A 14,767-nucleotide genomic window follows, 5' to 3' on the forward strand; every position below is an offset into this window, starting at 1 on the left:
GGGAAGCTGGCTAAGGCTTGTCAAGCTTTGTTCTGAGAGGACTAACTGTCCTTATGCAAATTCCCCTGATTTATGTTGTACATGACATTAAAGGTACTGTATGTTGTTGATTGCTGTTATGGACTCATCTCCACAAGTGTCTGGTGAATTGATTCCTGTGGGCTGCTGGTACTAGGGAAGGTGAGAGATGATGCATTGCGGTTGAGAGAGAAAACATGGTGGTGATGACAGCTTCATTCTTCTCTCTTCCTTTCCTCTTTAGCCCTGTTAGTACAGTGCAACGTATAGGAATACATCTAAATACACTTGGCAGTTCATAAATGTTAGGCATACCTCAGAGAGGCCAAAATGCAGTGCAGGAGAGCCTAGTCCTTCAGGCAACTGGGTTCTGCAGACAATGGGAGGAGGAGGTGATGTATTCACCCTCGTTCCTTTGGAAAGTAAAACAGTTGTGTACTTTCCACCTGCGTCAAGTCTACAGTGTATAACTCGCATAACTTCCTCTGTTTCCAACTGTTATTGGCTTAAGGAAGAGAGATTCTGCTGACAGCTGAGAGTGCAGGAGCTCAGCTGTGTTAGTGGTGCCACTATGTCAGCTATTGCACATTTATCAAGACCCTTTTTTTTCTAATATGATGGAATGGAACTTAAAAAACAGGATATCTTGGAAGATAAACTAGATGAAAAGAAGCTACAATGAAAGTGAAAAACAATGTAGTTTTACAGTGAATTGAAAATTGGGACAAGATGAAGCCTCTGAAGCCCTGGGCATTTCATTTACTGGAGTTTGGTCACTCCTCTGAAACCAGTATTGGTCTGCTCTTTGCACATAAGTGATATCTTTGTTTGTTTGTATTTGACATAATTAGTTGAAGAAAATAATGAGAAGGATTGTTTTGGTTTTCTTGTTTGCATAAGCTTTACATACAAGTGATTTACTTTGCAAGCCACTGTGATAGGGTGTCTGTAGCTTACACAGCCAAGAAATGCTGTAGAACAAAGCTACCTAATGAAGTGCTGCTCTGAATCTGGAGATGAGCTCTCTAAATAAACAGGTTAATGCAAAGGCTGGTTTTTTTTGTTGTTATTGTTTTCCCTCTATTTGGATACATATGAGTTTTATCAGTCATAGCCAGAAAGAAAAGTTGCTTTGCAGTCTAGCCTACTTGTTCTCTTTCTATGAAGTAAATATACCTTTTCCTAAGGACTACTTGCCTGAGACTTTCATTGTGTGGTACTCGCTGACTCAGCACCTCTCTAGTTTGTGGTTGTATGTATACACACACACACACATATAGATATGTATAAAAAATGGTATATTTGTTTGTCGGTATAGAAGATAGCAGAGTCATAATGGACTTCACACAGCTAATGGCAAGTCCTGTATGACCAGCCTAGTGGCTTTTTATGATGGGGTAACCACAGCAGTGGACACAGAAAAACAAACGGATGTGATCTATCTGGACTTCTATAAGGCCTTCGACATGGTCCCCCACAACACCCTTCTCTCTAAGTTGGAGAGATATGGATCTGTTGGGTGGACTATTCAGTGGATAAGAAATTTGTTGGTTGGTCATATTGAGAAAGTAGTGGTCAATGGCTCAATGTTCAGATGGAGATCTGTGACAAGCAGTGTTCCTCAAAGGTCCGTAGTGGGACCAGTGTTGTTTAATATCTTCATCAATGATATAGACAGCGAGATTGAGTGCACCCTCAGCAAGTTTGCTGATGACACCAAGCTGAGTGGTGCAGAAGGAAGGGATGTCATCCAGAGGGATCTGGACAAGCTGGAGAAGTGGGCCTGTGTGAACCTCATGATGTTTGACAAGGCCGAGTGTGAAGTACTGCACCTGGGTTGGGGCAATCTGTGATTTCAATACAGGCTGGGGGGTGATGTGATTGAGAGCAGCCCTGCAGAGAAAGATTTGAGGTTGCTGGTTGATGAAAAGCTTGATGTGACCTGCCAATGCTTGCTTGCAGCCCAGAAGGCCAACCGTATCCTGGGTTGCATCAAAAGAAATGTGGCCAACAGGTCAAGGGAGGTGATTCTGCCCCTCTCTTCCTCTCTTGTGAGACCTCATCTGGAGTACTGTCCAGTTCTGGAATCCCCAATATAAGAGGAATATGGAACTGCTGGAACGGGTCCAGAGGAGGGCTACAAAGATGAACAGAGGGCTGGAGCACCTCCCATATGAGGACAGGCTGAGTGTTCGGGTTCTTCAGCCTGGAGAAGAGAAGGCTTCGAGAAGCCTTATAGCAACCTTCCAGTACCAGAAGGGGCTACAATAAAGCTGGGGAGGGACTGTTTACAAAGGCTTGTAGTGGTAGGGTAAGGGGCGATGAGTGTAAACTGGAGAGGGGCAGATCTAGACAAGACGTAAGGAGGAATTTCTTCACTATGAGAGTGGTGAGGCACAGGCACAGGTTGCCCAGGGAAGTTGTAGATGCCCCATCCCTGGAGGTGTTCAAGGCTGGGTTGGATGGAGCCTTGGGCTGCCTGATCTAGTGTGATGTGTCTTTGCCCATGGCAGGGTCGTTGGAACTAAATGATCTTTAAGGTCCCTTCCAACCAAACTATTCTATGAAAATGAATTCTCTGTTTTTCAGGCTGGCAAATCAAACTGCACTGGTTTTTTGCACTATATGTTTTCATATCTGTATCTACCTGGCTTACAGTCTCAATACCTGTGACTTAAGGGAATTAATCGTAGTCACAAATCAGGTAAGAAGAGAACCTCCTTCCGTATTTGCATTTTTTGTAGTATTTTATATGGAACATGTTTTGAGGCAAATTGTTGTTGTGTGTCTTTTAGGGGAGTTAGGGTCTCAAAACCATTTTTAAAAACATACCTCTGACAGCCATCAGAAGGATTTTATGTACTTAAATGCAAACAAACAAAAAAACCCTTCACACGTGTAATCGGTAATAAGAAATAGAAGCATACTTAGCTATACAGGAAATGGGATTTCCATACAGTGGCTAGGTAACATGGACTCTTTTAAATGAAAAAATAAATTCTCCTTCCAAATCAATACTTTTTAAAATGTTGCCAAATATGCTGTAGTAAAAATATTGATTCAGAAGCGTGGAATTTTTTTTTTACTCAAGTAATTTTGCTTTGTTGAATGACACCAAAAGGCAAAGCCAAGGTCTGCTTTGACTTATTGGAAAAATATCTTGATATAACAAGTCATGAGGCTAATACTGAACTAAGACATTTGGATTTTTTGATATTAAACATTGTCAAAATGGGTATCTCCCACCTCAGAAGTGTAAAGCTTTTTTTTTTGAGAAAAAATTTCTTGCTGAGATGTTTGAGTGTTAACAGTAAATGTTCAATCTTAGCCTGGTGTATTGTCAGGTTCTTGAAAGCTTGGTTATAGTAACAATTGTAATAATGAACTATGGTGTTCTGTACCCTTGGGAAGAGAATGCTAGGCAATATTTTAGAAGCGAGGAGCTCATGTGTATTGGGAATAGGTAGTGATGGAAGGCATGAAGTATGTCACTGGATGGCTTCTTCCTTCACTCTAGTCTAAACAGTGTGTAATATTGCTGATAGGACATGGAATAAGCCACCTGTATTGGGAGAGGGACAGGTGTCTGAAAGAAAGATGGGAAGATGAAATATTTGTCATGAGAGAGACCTCCTCTATCACTGAACAAGCACAAGATAAATGCTTTCTCAGTACATTTACTGTTATGTGAAAAACCCTGCCAGTGTATACTTTCTGCACTTGTACACAGTATATTGTTGTCTGCACTGGGCTAAATAGATACCTGACTAGAAATAAGTGTATATGCAGCAGACTGGGTACGTGGTCAAGGACTCTGTATGGAGATTTCCATATGGGCAGGCACATAGGTGTTCATGTGTTGAGCCCTTAAGTACCAAGCAAAGTCACACTGTGCTTTGGAGAAAACGGAGAACGAAGAAGGTGATGTGCTCCTACCAGGTGTCTGGACTGGAAAGGTGCAATGAGTTCTCATCAGCCTTTCTGCTGTGATTTGTTCCCAACTGTTTCTGCCAGCACAGAGTGTGAGCAAATTGCACTTGCGGGAGAAAATTAAGCCCACTTAGAGTGCTTGTGTGTGCATAACACATAGAGAAGCTTGAGAACTGTTTTCTTTTGACTTTGTTCTGGGTAAGTTTAATGTGGTCCTCTGTAAAGAAAACAAAAGTCTGGAAACCCAAATCTCCAGGAGACTCTGCTCTATTAGATAATTGGAAAATCTTTAATGATCACACACACAGATCTGAGAGACTGCAGGCATGCCTCTGTAGTTTCAGAGCACTGGCTGTGTTTGCCATCTGTCTCTATGCAAGCAGATTTTGGCTGGGTGTTCTGCTTCATATAGCTGAGTGTTACTTGTTTTGCTCCTCATCACCACAGCACTTTCCAAGAAGATTAATGGAACCTGAGAGAAATAGCCCTTTCCCTTTCTCAAGAAAAGCAGTATAATGTCATGACAGTTATGGTAACTCAGATCAAGTAAGTGATGTTCAAATGTTTGCTGTTTCCTTTTTGGGCTGAAACTCCCATTCAGTCTAAAAATGTCTAGGTATACTTCCATTCAGTAGGGTCAGAATTGCTTGTGTCTCTGTTTAAGCTCAAACCAAGCAGACTCCTCACTGGTAAAAAGGCAGAAAGAAAAGCTGTGTTGGTACTCTGCTGGCCAATATGGCACTCCTAGAATCCCATAAAACTGTCAGTAAAAAAAAAAATGTTTAATCACTGTGAATATCTCCTCAGTCTCCTATTTGCCAGTGGGTTAAAGGAATGTGTTTTCATTTGGGCAGTGGAAGAAACTTTTGGTTTTCATTATAGCCTGTAAACATCTTGGGCTGAAAGCGTTGAATGGTATCATGTCCTGCCACATATACGTACTCTGCCAGATGAGTTTTGAAATAGAAAATTTATAATGACGGTGTTCACTGTATTCAATGAAATCAGGGATAACTGGGCAACAGGATGCCGGCTCCTCCTTTCTTCTGGTTTAAATTGCATATGTGGATTTTGCAATTGAGTTGGGTTTTTTTTTTTTAAATTGTGCTTACGTTCTTCATTACTATGACATCAGTAGTCAGGTGGAATTTTTTCATAATCTTGCATCTTGTTGACAACAGTAAGTTTCAGTCAGGCCCTAAATATTGATATGGGACTAACAATTAAAAAGGGGCTAATGTTGTCAAACTGCTGACTGGTAAATTGATGAGGTAATCATTAAGGTGTACATTTATTTGGCTTTTTTTTCAGATTTTGGGTCAATTTTACAGGGGAAGAAGGTGTGTGGGGCTGATTTTGTGGTTATAACTAGGTTTTGAAAAAGTGACACCTATGAAAAGTAGTAATGCTTAATCTCTGTACCTCTAAGAATGAAGGTGATAATCTTTTTTCTGTTAGAGGTTTATTATTTTAAAGGCTAATTTGCCTGTAAGTCGAACAAAAAGTTATGTTAAGAAAGCAAAAATTCAAGCAGTCTGACATTTCATCTAGATAAAATGAAAACTTAATTTGTTTTGAAACCGCTGACTTGACATACTTCTATTTTTCAACAATTCCTCTCTTTTTGAAGAAATAGAAATTAATATTTCTGGAGAAAACATGTCTTGTTACAACCTATTTTTTTCAGAGGGAAAACTCTTCTGTGAAAAAAACCTCTGTTCTTCTCAAAAAACAACCTTCATGGTGAAAATAACTTTCATAACAGCACAGACAAGTGAACTAGTTACTACAATTTTCACTTTACACATATTGCCATGCTGCTCTTCCCACAGTATTTTTTTCTGTAGTTTGCTCTTCACTTTTATCTCTTTGTGGCGATAATTTCTTATTAAAATGAGCACATCAACAGAGCAATTAGTTCTCAGTAATTTCCAAGTTGTTTTGGCTTTGTTAGTGAGAAATCTGGTGCAGTAGGATTGTATCAGTAGACCAAAGCAGTCAGTGCTGAGCCCCTTGAGTATCTGCTGTATGTCCATCAGTGCTGGATGGGGGGATATGTTTTGGACTGAGTATATCCCCATGCCTGGGGCCCAAAACTTATGAGAGAAGGTGCTTGGACTGTATGCCATGTTAAGCCACACTAAGGTGAGCCTGGATGTGATCAATGGGGACAGCTAGTGGATTTGTTTCAAAACACAAATACTGAAATGGAATGTGTTTGGTTCTCACAAACACAGTCCATGATGTGTAGACCAAAGGGCAGTGGTGGTTATAATGTTCTGTGTATTCTGGAAACCAGACTATAGCGAATTAATAGTAATCTTGGTTTTACTGGTCTATTTGTGTCAAATAATTCCTATAGAAATCTAAATGTAAATACATCCTTGCTTGTCAGAGGTAGGGAACTCTGTCCACCAACTGGGCTGTCAATGACACTATAGATGTTACCTCAAGCTCAATATGATATCTGTGATTCAGTACGCTGGAACATGATTCCAATTAGCAAGGAGACAATGAAGCCAGCTCTTTTCCTGTGGGTTTAAAAATCCCGTAATAGTAATTCCTAAAAAGCCACAGTTGCTGGGGCTTCATTGTGCAGACCCCCAGTGTTTTGTCCCCCACAGGGGATGTATACAACCAGTGCTTAGATCCATTCATGCCTGTAGCAAGGGATTCCACAGCAGAGCTCTACCTGTCTTGCTGCTTTCTGTGCCTGCCTGTGGCTGGGGACATCCTATCCTTGGACTCTTCCATCAGCCTGTGTGAACTTTTCTTGTTTGGAGAGCGTTTAAGAAATGTAGGTTACCAAGTACTTCAGTGACTCGTTCTTCTCTCATCTTGCCCATTACTGTGGTTGATTGTTAAAACCTATTTGAAAGCAATGCTTAGGAAATAAACTGAACCTCTAGGTACGTAAGCTATTATGGGTTTAAAAAGCTTTCAGAATTGCATTACAAACTTTCTGTCTGAGGAGTAAGAGTTCAAATTAAGAGTGTGGTGGCTGTCCACAGGTCAGTACAAAACAAAGACAGATGTGGTCACGGTCCTTTCCTCAAGGCATTTGTAGTTTGAAACTAGTGAAGGAGGAGGATTGGGGTAACTTGCATCAGAGTAACATAGTGAATCATCAGCCCAGTTACTTAGATCCTGCGTTTTCCAGCTCCCCTGTCTGTGTTGGCTTATGTTGTTCTGTTTTCTCTATAATTAGCAGAACTGACCTCTTAAATTTCTTATTTAGTTTACCTCCTTTTCTGCCACTTCTTCAGTTGTTGGCATTGGTCAGGTAATCACAGAATGCCAGGTTGGAAGGGACCTCAAGGGTCATCTGGTCCAATCACTAATGCTATGCTCCCTGTGATTTTTTCACTATGGTCCTTACTGAGGATTTTGATGCCAGCTCTGTCTCTTCCTTGAACCTAGGGAGCAAGGTGTGAATGCCCACTTATACACTGTTCCTTTCTCTACTGGACTCATTCAAGAGCTCCAAATTGAAGCAAAAGCACCTGCAAAGATGTGGGTTCCTCTTAATAGCCACCATACACAATAGCATTGACCCATATAAACTCTAACTCAGCTCTGTGAGCATGACCTTGGATGTGGAAAGAAAGGAAAGGGGGTGGAGTGAGAAATGTGGGCTCTGCAACAGTCTTCCTGGGTGGCCTTAAACATATCACTTCCATATTTCCTGTCTTTCCTGCCCCTCCTTTCTTCCCTTGTGCTTCAGTCTCCCACCTGTAAAACGACGATGGTAAAACAACTTCTTGCCCTTCCTCTGACTTAACCGTTCAGGTGGTCAGATCTCCATGGCCAAAGCTCTCTGTACAACATAGCATTGTAAACAATGAGGTTGACCTTGGTTGTGAGCTTAAGAGTTAATGTAAAGCATGCAACATAAATGTCCAGAAGCCAGAATTTACTGTAGTTTTGTGGGATGGGCTTTTCAAAGTTTCTGAAGGACTATGTCCATTTATGAGGGAAACTTGCGAGATTGTTCACTTATATCCTGGGAAATTCAAATTTCAAATCCGTGTTCACGTCTCTGAATCAATGACTTGACTTTAGAAGTGCTCAACAATCAGCAGTTTGCTGTGAATGCAATAGACATGAATATGGGGTGCTCGATGTTTTCACAGTTGTCACAGATTTGGAGATGGACTTAAGAGCCTTGTTGTAGATGCATCAGGCTGCAAGGTGGCAGTGACTGTGCACATTTTCTTATTCCCTTAAGCCACTAGTTCAGTTCAAAATTTAACTTGTTCACAGGGACACAGTACATGTACTAAGTGACTCAATTCATCAGTAGATTTCAGACTGCCAGATGCATTTGGTGGTCTTGGTTATTGTCCAAAAGAAAAAGTCACAGAGACCTGATAATGCGTGTATGTATTTTCACACACGGATATTTTGGCATTTTATCCAATTGTCTGTGTTCACTCGGTAGAAATGTGGACCAAGTTGTTGCAGCAGTGAGGGGGTGGTCCCAGCAGGTCAGAGTTCGGGTTAGTGGTAGGGCAGGGTGGGGAAGTTTGGATTGCAGCTGCCTACACAAAATTTGACCTCAGATTAACCAGACAGCTTCGATTTCCACTCCTGCTGTCCCAAAGCCTTCATGAGGAAAAGTAGCTGAAGTACAAGAAAAGAAAATAGATTTTTGGAATTCGTACAAAACAGGGAATAAAAACTTAAAATAAATAATCTCTTTCATTGACTAGTACCTGCTGACAGCTGAAAGCAAATGTTAGACATTCTGAGGCTAGTACCACGAGAGTGCACACATTTGTCAATACTAAACAGGTTAGACAAGATGATGTGCTGATGTTAATTAACAGGTCCCTGTTCACGTTGTGCCAGCTTACACCAGTTAAGGGTATAATCCTTGAATGTAATAATTTACTGTGCTATTGCCTTTAAAGTTTAAACTCTTCTTTATCTTCTTACTGTGAAGGCAGAGCTGTTTTTTATTAGATAATGGGTTCATAGGAAGGGAGTGTTTTTATTAAATATTAAAAGTTTGACATTTACCTTACTGGAAGCCTTGGTTTCATTTAGTCCCGATTGAAACTGACAGTGAAGAATATATGTTGTCCTTGCCAAATCCTCATATAGTAGGACAGCAAAGTGTTTTGCGAGTGGTGATGAGTCTCCCTTCTCAGAACTGATTATACTGAGTTTCCATAATCAAGGACAGACTTTCAGAAAGGCTTAAATATGGCTTGTTTTTCTGAAACTGCTGAGTATTGAGTGCAAATCTTTGAAAAACTTATGTACAGTTTCATGCCAGAAGTTTCTAGGTGCCAGGCACCATTAAAAATCAGTCTTTGAATATCAGTTGAAAACCGTTTTCAAGAAAGCAAATTTTTTAGGCATTGGTTGGCAATTGTATTTTTTTAAAACAATATTGTTAAGTTGAGGATAGCAATGGTGTAATTAGCCTTAAAGAAAAGGGGAATTATGCTGAACCCTCACTCATTCAAAGAGTTCAGCTAAGTTCACTACAAGAAATACTTTGAAGAAGCTCTGAGAAGAAAGCAGCTCTGTTTCATGCTTTCAAATATCTGTGTGCACTCTGTTTTTTCTAACACTGGCATAAAAAATGTTTTACTGAAGAATTTAACTATCTGGCCTTATCAGAAGTAAAATGTATCATGGATCTTATTAGACAATCCAAATTCCACTAGATTTAACCCAGAAGGCTAAAATATTTTTGATAAGAATTTATGATGCTTCCAAAATTCCTTCAGTAAAGTTGGACATCGATCTCAGAGTGCCTGTTTTAGCCCTGACTTCATCCATAAGATATTCAAATAATACTTTGGAATGATACACAATTGACCTTGTCACACAGTATCAGACCTGTATCCTCCTCTTATCCCTGTTATATCTGCGAGCATGCCAAGTGGTGTTCAGACTTCTGCACCTTCTGACATATTATACTCAATTAAATTAGCCCTCTTTTTGTGCATAAGGATTTCCTAATGTTGCAAAAATAACCAAACCCTATGCAGTAAAATGATTTCTTCCTTAGGGTGTCATACATAACCTGGTCACTCAAGTGGTGCCATGGACTGAAGCATCTTCAACTTTATGTAAACAGGCTTTTTTATTGCAATAGATAGCTGCAGACTGTAGAAGCAATGAATTACAAGAAATGTCTGATAAAGGTTGTCAGTAGCCAGAACGTGGAATTGGATTCTGAGCTAAACTGTATCTCAAGATATAGTCTAAACATTCAGTTCTGTTTTCTCTAAATTTGAGGCAAAAGTCCCATGACTTCAGTACAGTGTTGTTAAAAAAAAAATGAAAAAAAATAAACCTCTCCTTTCAAATCAATCCCTCATTTTCAATATCCAGCAAGTAAAAAACACAGAGGAAGCAACGTTCGTTTAGAAAAGCTTAAAGGTAAAACTTTGAACACCTCCTTGCATTGCTATGACTTCTCTAAATCATCAAAGCTATCTTCAGTAGCCATCAAGGAAAGTAAGAGTGAAGTAGGTGCATTGGTGAAAGGTATCCAAGGTGAGAGTTTCCCATTCCCACAAAAGAAGGACTGCGTTAAGTTTGAGGAATCACCTACCTCTTCCTGGGTAGGTCTGGGTAAGGTTTCAGTGATTTACCCAGTGACTAGAGGGAACTGGCTATAGTTGCATCCTTTACTTTTCTCCTTCTACACTGTGAAGGAAGGATGAAAACATGAATGTTATTAAACAAAAAGAGTTGCAGGTCTTCTGGTACTCAGTCCCATAATCTTTCAAAACAGGATGACTCACCAGTGCTGGATTGTCAGGGAGATGGAGTTTGGAGCAGGCTTTGAATGGATGTCCCTGATTCTTACTAATAAATTACTGAGATACAGGAGATACAGGTAGAAACAGATTTCTGAAACCAGTTCGTGCCCAGTTATGACTCATTTGAAGCCCATACTAAAGATCCCTTATATTCATTTCAGCCAATGCTGATAATGTTTAGATATTTGATCTTTTCTAATTCTGTTTCAGCCTTTAATTTTTGTGACTTACGTTTGCATTGGCTTGTATAACTACAGCTTGATGTCAATCCTCCTGTGTCTTAATTATTTGTAAGTGGACGAATTGATTTCTATTCCCCTCCACTCTCTTATCTTCTTAATGTGTCTCGATTTGTGATTATGTACAAACTTTGTTTAACAGGGTGAAAAGGCAATGGTATGTCAATTTGCTTTTCTACAATTTATAAGAGTTACTGTCTGGTACATTCCCAGTTTCTAGATAGCTTTGTCAGTGTGCAAAGATTCTTTTCACAATTCAGACATTGAGCAATGAAGGGGAAATTATTTATTTTGATCAACATATAGAAAAGTGTTAGTTTTTAGGGTGCAAAATTTAAACAGATTCTTAATATAGAAAATCATGAAATTTTTGAAAACTGAGATGTTGAACTGTTAGGTTTGTATCAACCGAGGCAAAGCTAGAAAAATCCTGGATGGAAAATCCATGAACTGAATATATTACTCATTCCTACATCTCAGTGTGATGACATAACCTTACAGAGTATCTTAAAACAAAGCAAGTAATTTTACTGCTTTCTCCCTTGTTGCTCTTTAAGTCTGCAACATCTTCCTTCCCATTACTTGTTCCAGTATCTTCAGTGTGGCAAGTTTAGCATGGATTTACTCACTTCAGAGTGAGCGAAGTGATTAAATCTGCTCCAATAAATTGTTTCAGTATGTTAGAAGAAAGATCTTCCTCTTGTCTTCTTACCCACCCACCCCCACTCTTCCACGTGTTTTTGATGCAGTCGCTGTAATAGCTCAGGCTCTGCAAAGCATCCTAAAACATACCTGGTGCCTGGTGTTTGGACTTACCTTGGATGTACATTCATATCAAAGTCTGCAGAGACTTCTTGCTGCTTTCAGGTTTATGGCAACTTTTATTTTTTTCTTCGCTTCACAGAGTAGAAATGAGGTCTGGATGCGTGGCTTTCTGAGTGAAGGCCCAGGGCCACAAACCACCAAAGTTAATTCAGAAATACAATGTGGAAATTGCCACATGTAAAACATCCATAGGGTGACGCACTAGGTGTTTGTATAGATCTATGCACAACCTTTTACTCTGGAAAGCACTTTGCAGCACAGGTAATATCTGACAGAGTATATCAAGATTTAAATTACTTCTTATGTGTAAATTTACTGCCTATATGTATGTTACAGGAAGTAAAATTTTGAGACAGCCATGTAAGGAACTATAAAATCCTTACTGTTTACTTATTCTGACCTCAGACATTGATCAATTTTTTTTGCTCATAGTGTATAGTGCACCTAAATTTTTGAAACTGAAGTTTCTAGCGGAACTGTTATTTCGGACAGACATAGCTCCTCTGTAAAGGAAGAATTAATAGTTATTAGTAGGCTTTCACTGTTGTCTTGTCTTTGTTTAATGTGTTTGAATGTTGAATCATGCTAAATAATTAACCACTTAACATGTACATAATGTAACACTCCAGTGTGGTGTGAATTAATAGTGGAACTGCCTTAATTTGCTCTTTGGGTTTTTTTTTTGCCATAAACCCCATTAAGTCTCTCTGTTATGGAGATGGTTTTGTCAAATAGTATTCATAAGAAAGGAGGATGGGAAAGGAGGAAAAAGCCCAAGCCCCCAACCTAACAGAGCTGTGCTCCCTTTGGACAGATGGTGAGGGCTGAATGTTCATGAATCTGTTATTGACCTAATTGAAATCACATTTGTGTATTGTTCTCAGGCTATGCTAGGGATGGGGCTGGCAGGGGCAGAAGAGGAGTCGAACTGCAAAAATGTGGTGCTGTGAAAATCCTCCAGAAGGTTAAGAGGGATTCCAGCACCTCCTGGGCTATTGCTTCTGTCCACACAGCCCACTGCTGACCCAGGGTCAGACATGGGCAGACACCTCACAGCTGCATTGCTTTGCCTCCCTTTTCCCTGTGGAAATTACTGCAAGGAATGGATTGCCTCAAATAGTGTAGCTGAAGCCTGGGAAAACATGCTCTGCTTCTGAGCAGCTAGTTTACAATGTGGTAAATTAGAGGCAGGTCTTGCAGTCACAATACCCATTAAATTAAGTCAGAATTGTAAGTTTGTGCAGTATTTCACTGTAAGGGTTGTCCTGTTTCACTAGTTGAAGAATTAAAAAGAGATGTTAATAGTGGGTGGGATAAAGAATGGCTTTGATTTCTAGGGCAGACTATGGAGGTGATTCTCTAGGATATTCTCTTGATTGCACATCTGGGTGCAGTATGGAAATGTGTTTTAATCTTACATGCTGGCAAAGTTCCTAACAATGTAATAGAGGCAAGTGCATGCATCTATGTCTCTCTATTCCTTCCATGTTGAAGGAACAATTTTGCCAACAAAGCAGAGTTTTTTTTCTCTTAGCACCGTTTACCTGTGATATCCATGAGTTTTGGCCTTAACCTGAAAAGTACCCTTTTAAAAATGTCAATGTTTAATATGTTATTTCATCACGATTCTGGGCATCGTTACATGCCTGTGCAATTCAAAGCGTTCAGTGGCTTAGTTTACTTCCTTTCTTCTCCAGAATGACAGGAAAAGTTGTTCTGTAAATCCATGAAGTTTAGACTTTGCGCTTAAAACAACATTCTTTTTCTAGCAAACTGTCTTTTGATCATTAATCATTGGGAATGGGGCTATCTAATATTCATGCCAAAAAAGAGCTTAGGTTTAAAAAACATTAGAGGTACCAGTGTCTCTAATTTCAAAATTCATTGCATTGTGCAGTCCTCTAGAGTGCAAGTGGCATGTATGAATAAAGAGCAGAGGAAGTAAATTGCCCTTTTATCCCGGGGATGAAGGTTGTTGTTATTAATCCTCTCTATTTTTTCATACAAAATTGTTTTATGTAAAATCTTTCTATTCTCTTGCATTTTCAAAATTGGTAAATGACAAGAACACGTACTGACAGATCATGTGACCTTTTATATTAGAAAGATTTTTTTTTTGGTGTGTATGTACATGTGTGAATGTTGTTCTTGTAGAGTCCTTGGTGATGACTGGCATTGTTCTTATTACAAGCATAATAATAATAGTACTTAGTGCATAGTCAAACATTGAAATGATTTCTCAAAATTAAGACAAATCAGGGCAATTTTCTTTCTTAGAGAAATTTAGAGAAGGAATTTTTGTACCTGGAAAGATTATTGATAGAACTTCTGAGTTTTGATTTCAACTTCGTAAGCAAATCTCCCTGATTTTTTTTTCTTTCTCCTTTTTTTTCCCCCCGCTTTTATTCCTATCACTCTGTCCTTTTTACTTAGTCACAACATGGTGACAGAAAGAATAAAATCAAAAGAGCTTTTCAAAAATTGAAAGTTTAATATTCCATTTATGAAAAAATATTTCTCACTTGTATGTGAAGGATTTCCATGCTCCCAGTGGCATGAACAGCTGTATGTATATACACACTCATACAGCTATGATAGCAATGTGGGAATTCTCTCTGCGTTAGAGAAATATAGTTGTTTCAGCCTGCTTTGCTTTAAAAGAACAGGAATGCCAAAGAAGAAATGGGCACTTAATTTCCAAATTTAATTAAAAGATCATTCTGGGGACAGATAGAATTATTATTCATTCTTTCTGAACAGTCATCTTCTATGCATATGAATATAGTTGGAAATAAAACCATGTCCTTTTTGTATGGAAACCCATTCAGTATAGGGATGGAGACAAAGACTAGGGATGGAGTACATAGTTGGACGTTATCAGTGAATTAAAGTGTATCTTGCAAGAGTATTTTGAACGTCAGATCACTTGCCAAGTTATGTACACGTATTAACGTGTGTCTCTCCCTGTCC

This window comes from Cuculus canorus, chromosome 3 (genome assembly GCF_017976375.1).
Source record: "Cuculus canorus isolate bCucCan1 chromosome 3, bCucCan1.pri, whole genome shotgun sequence".
Taxonomy (NCBI): domain Eukaryota; kingdom Metazoa; phylum Chordata; class Aves; order Cuculiformes; family Cuculidae; genus Cuculus; species Cuculus canorus.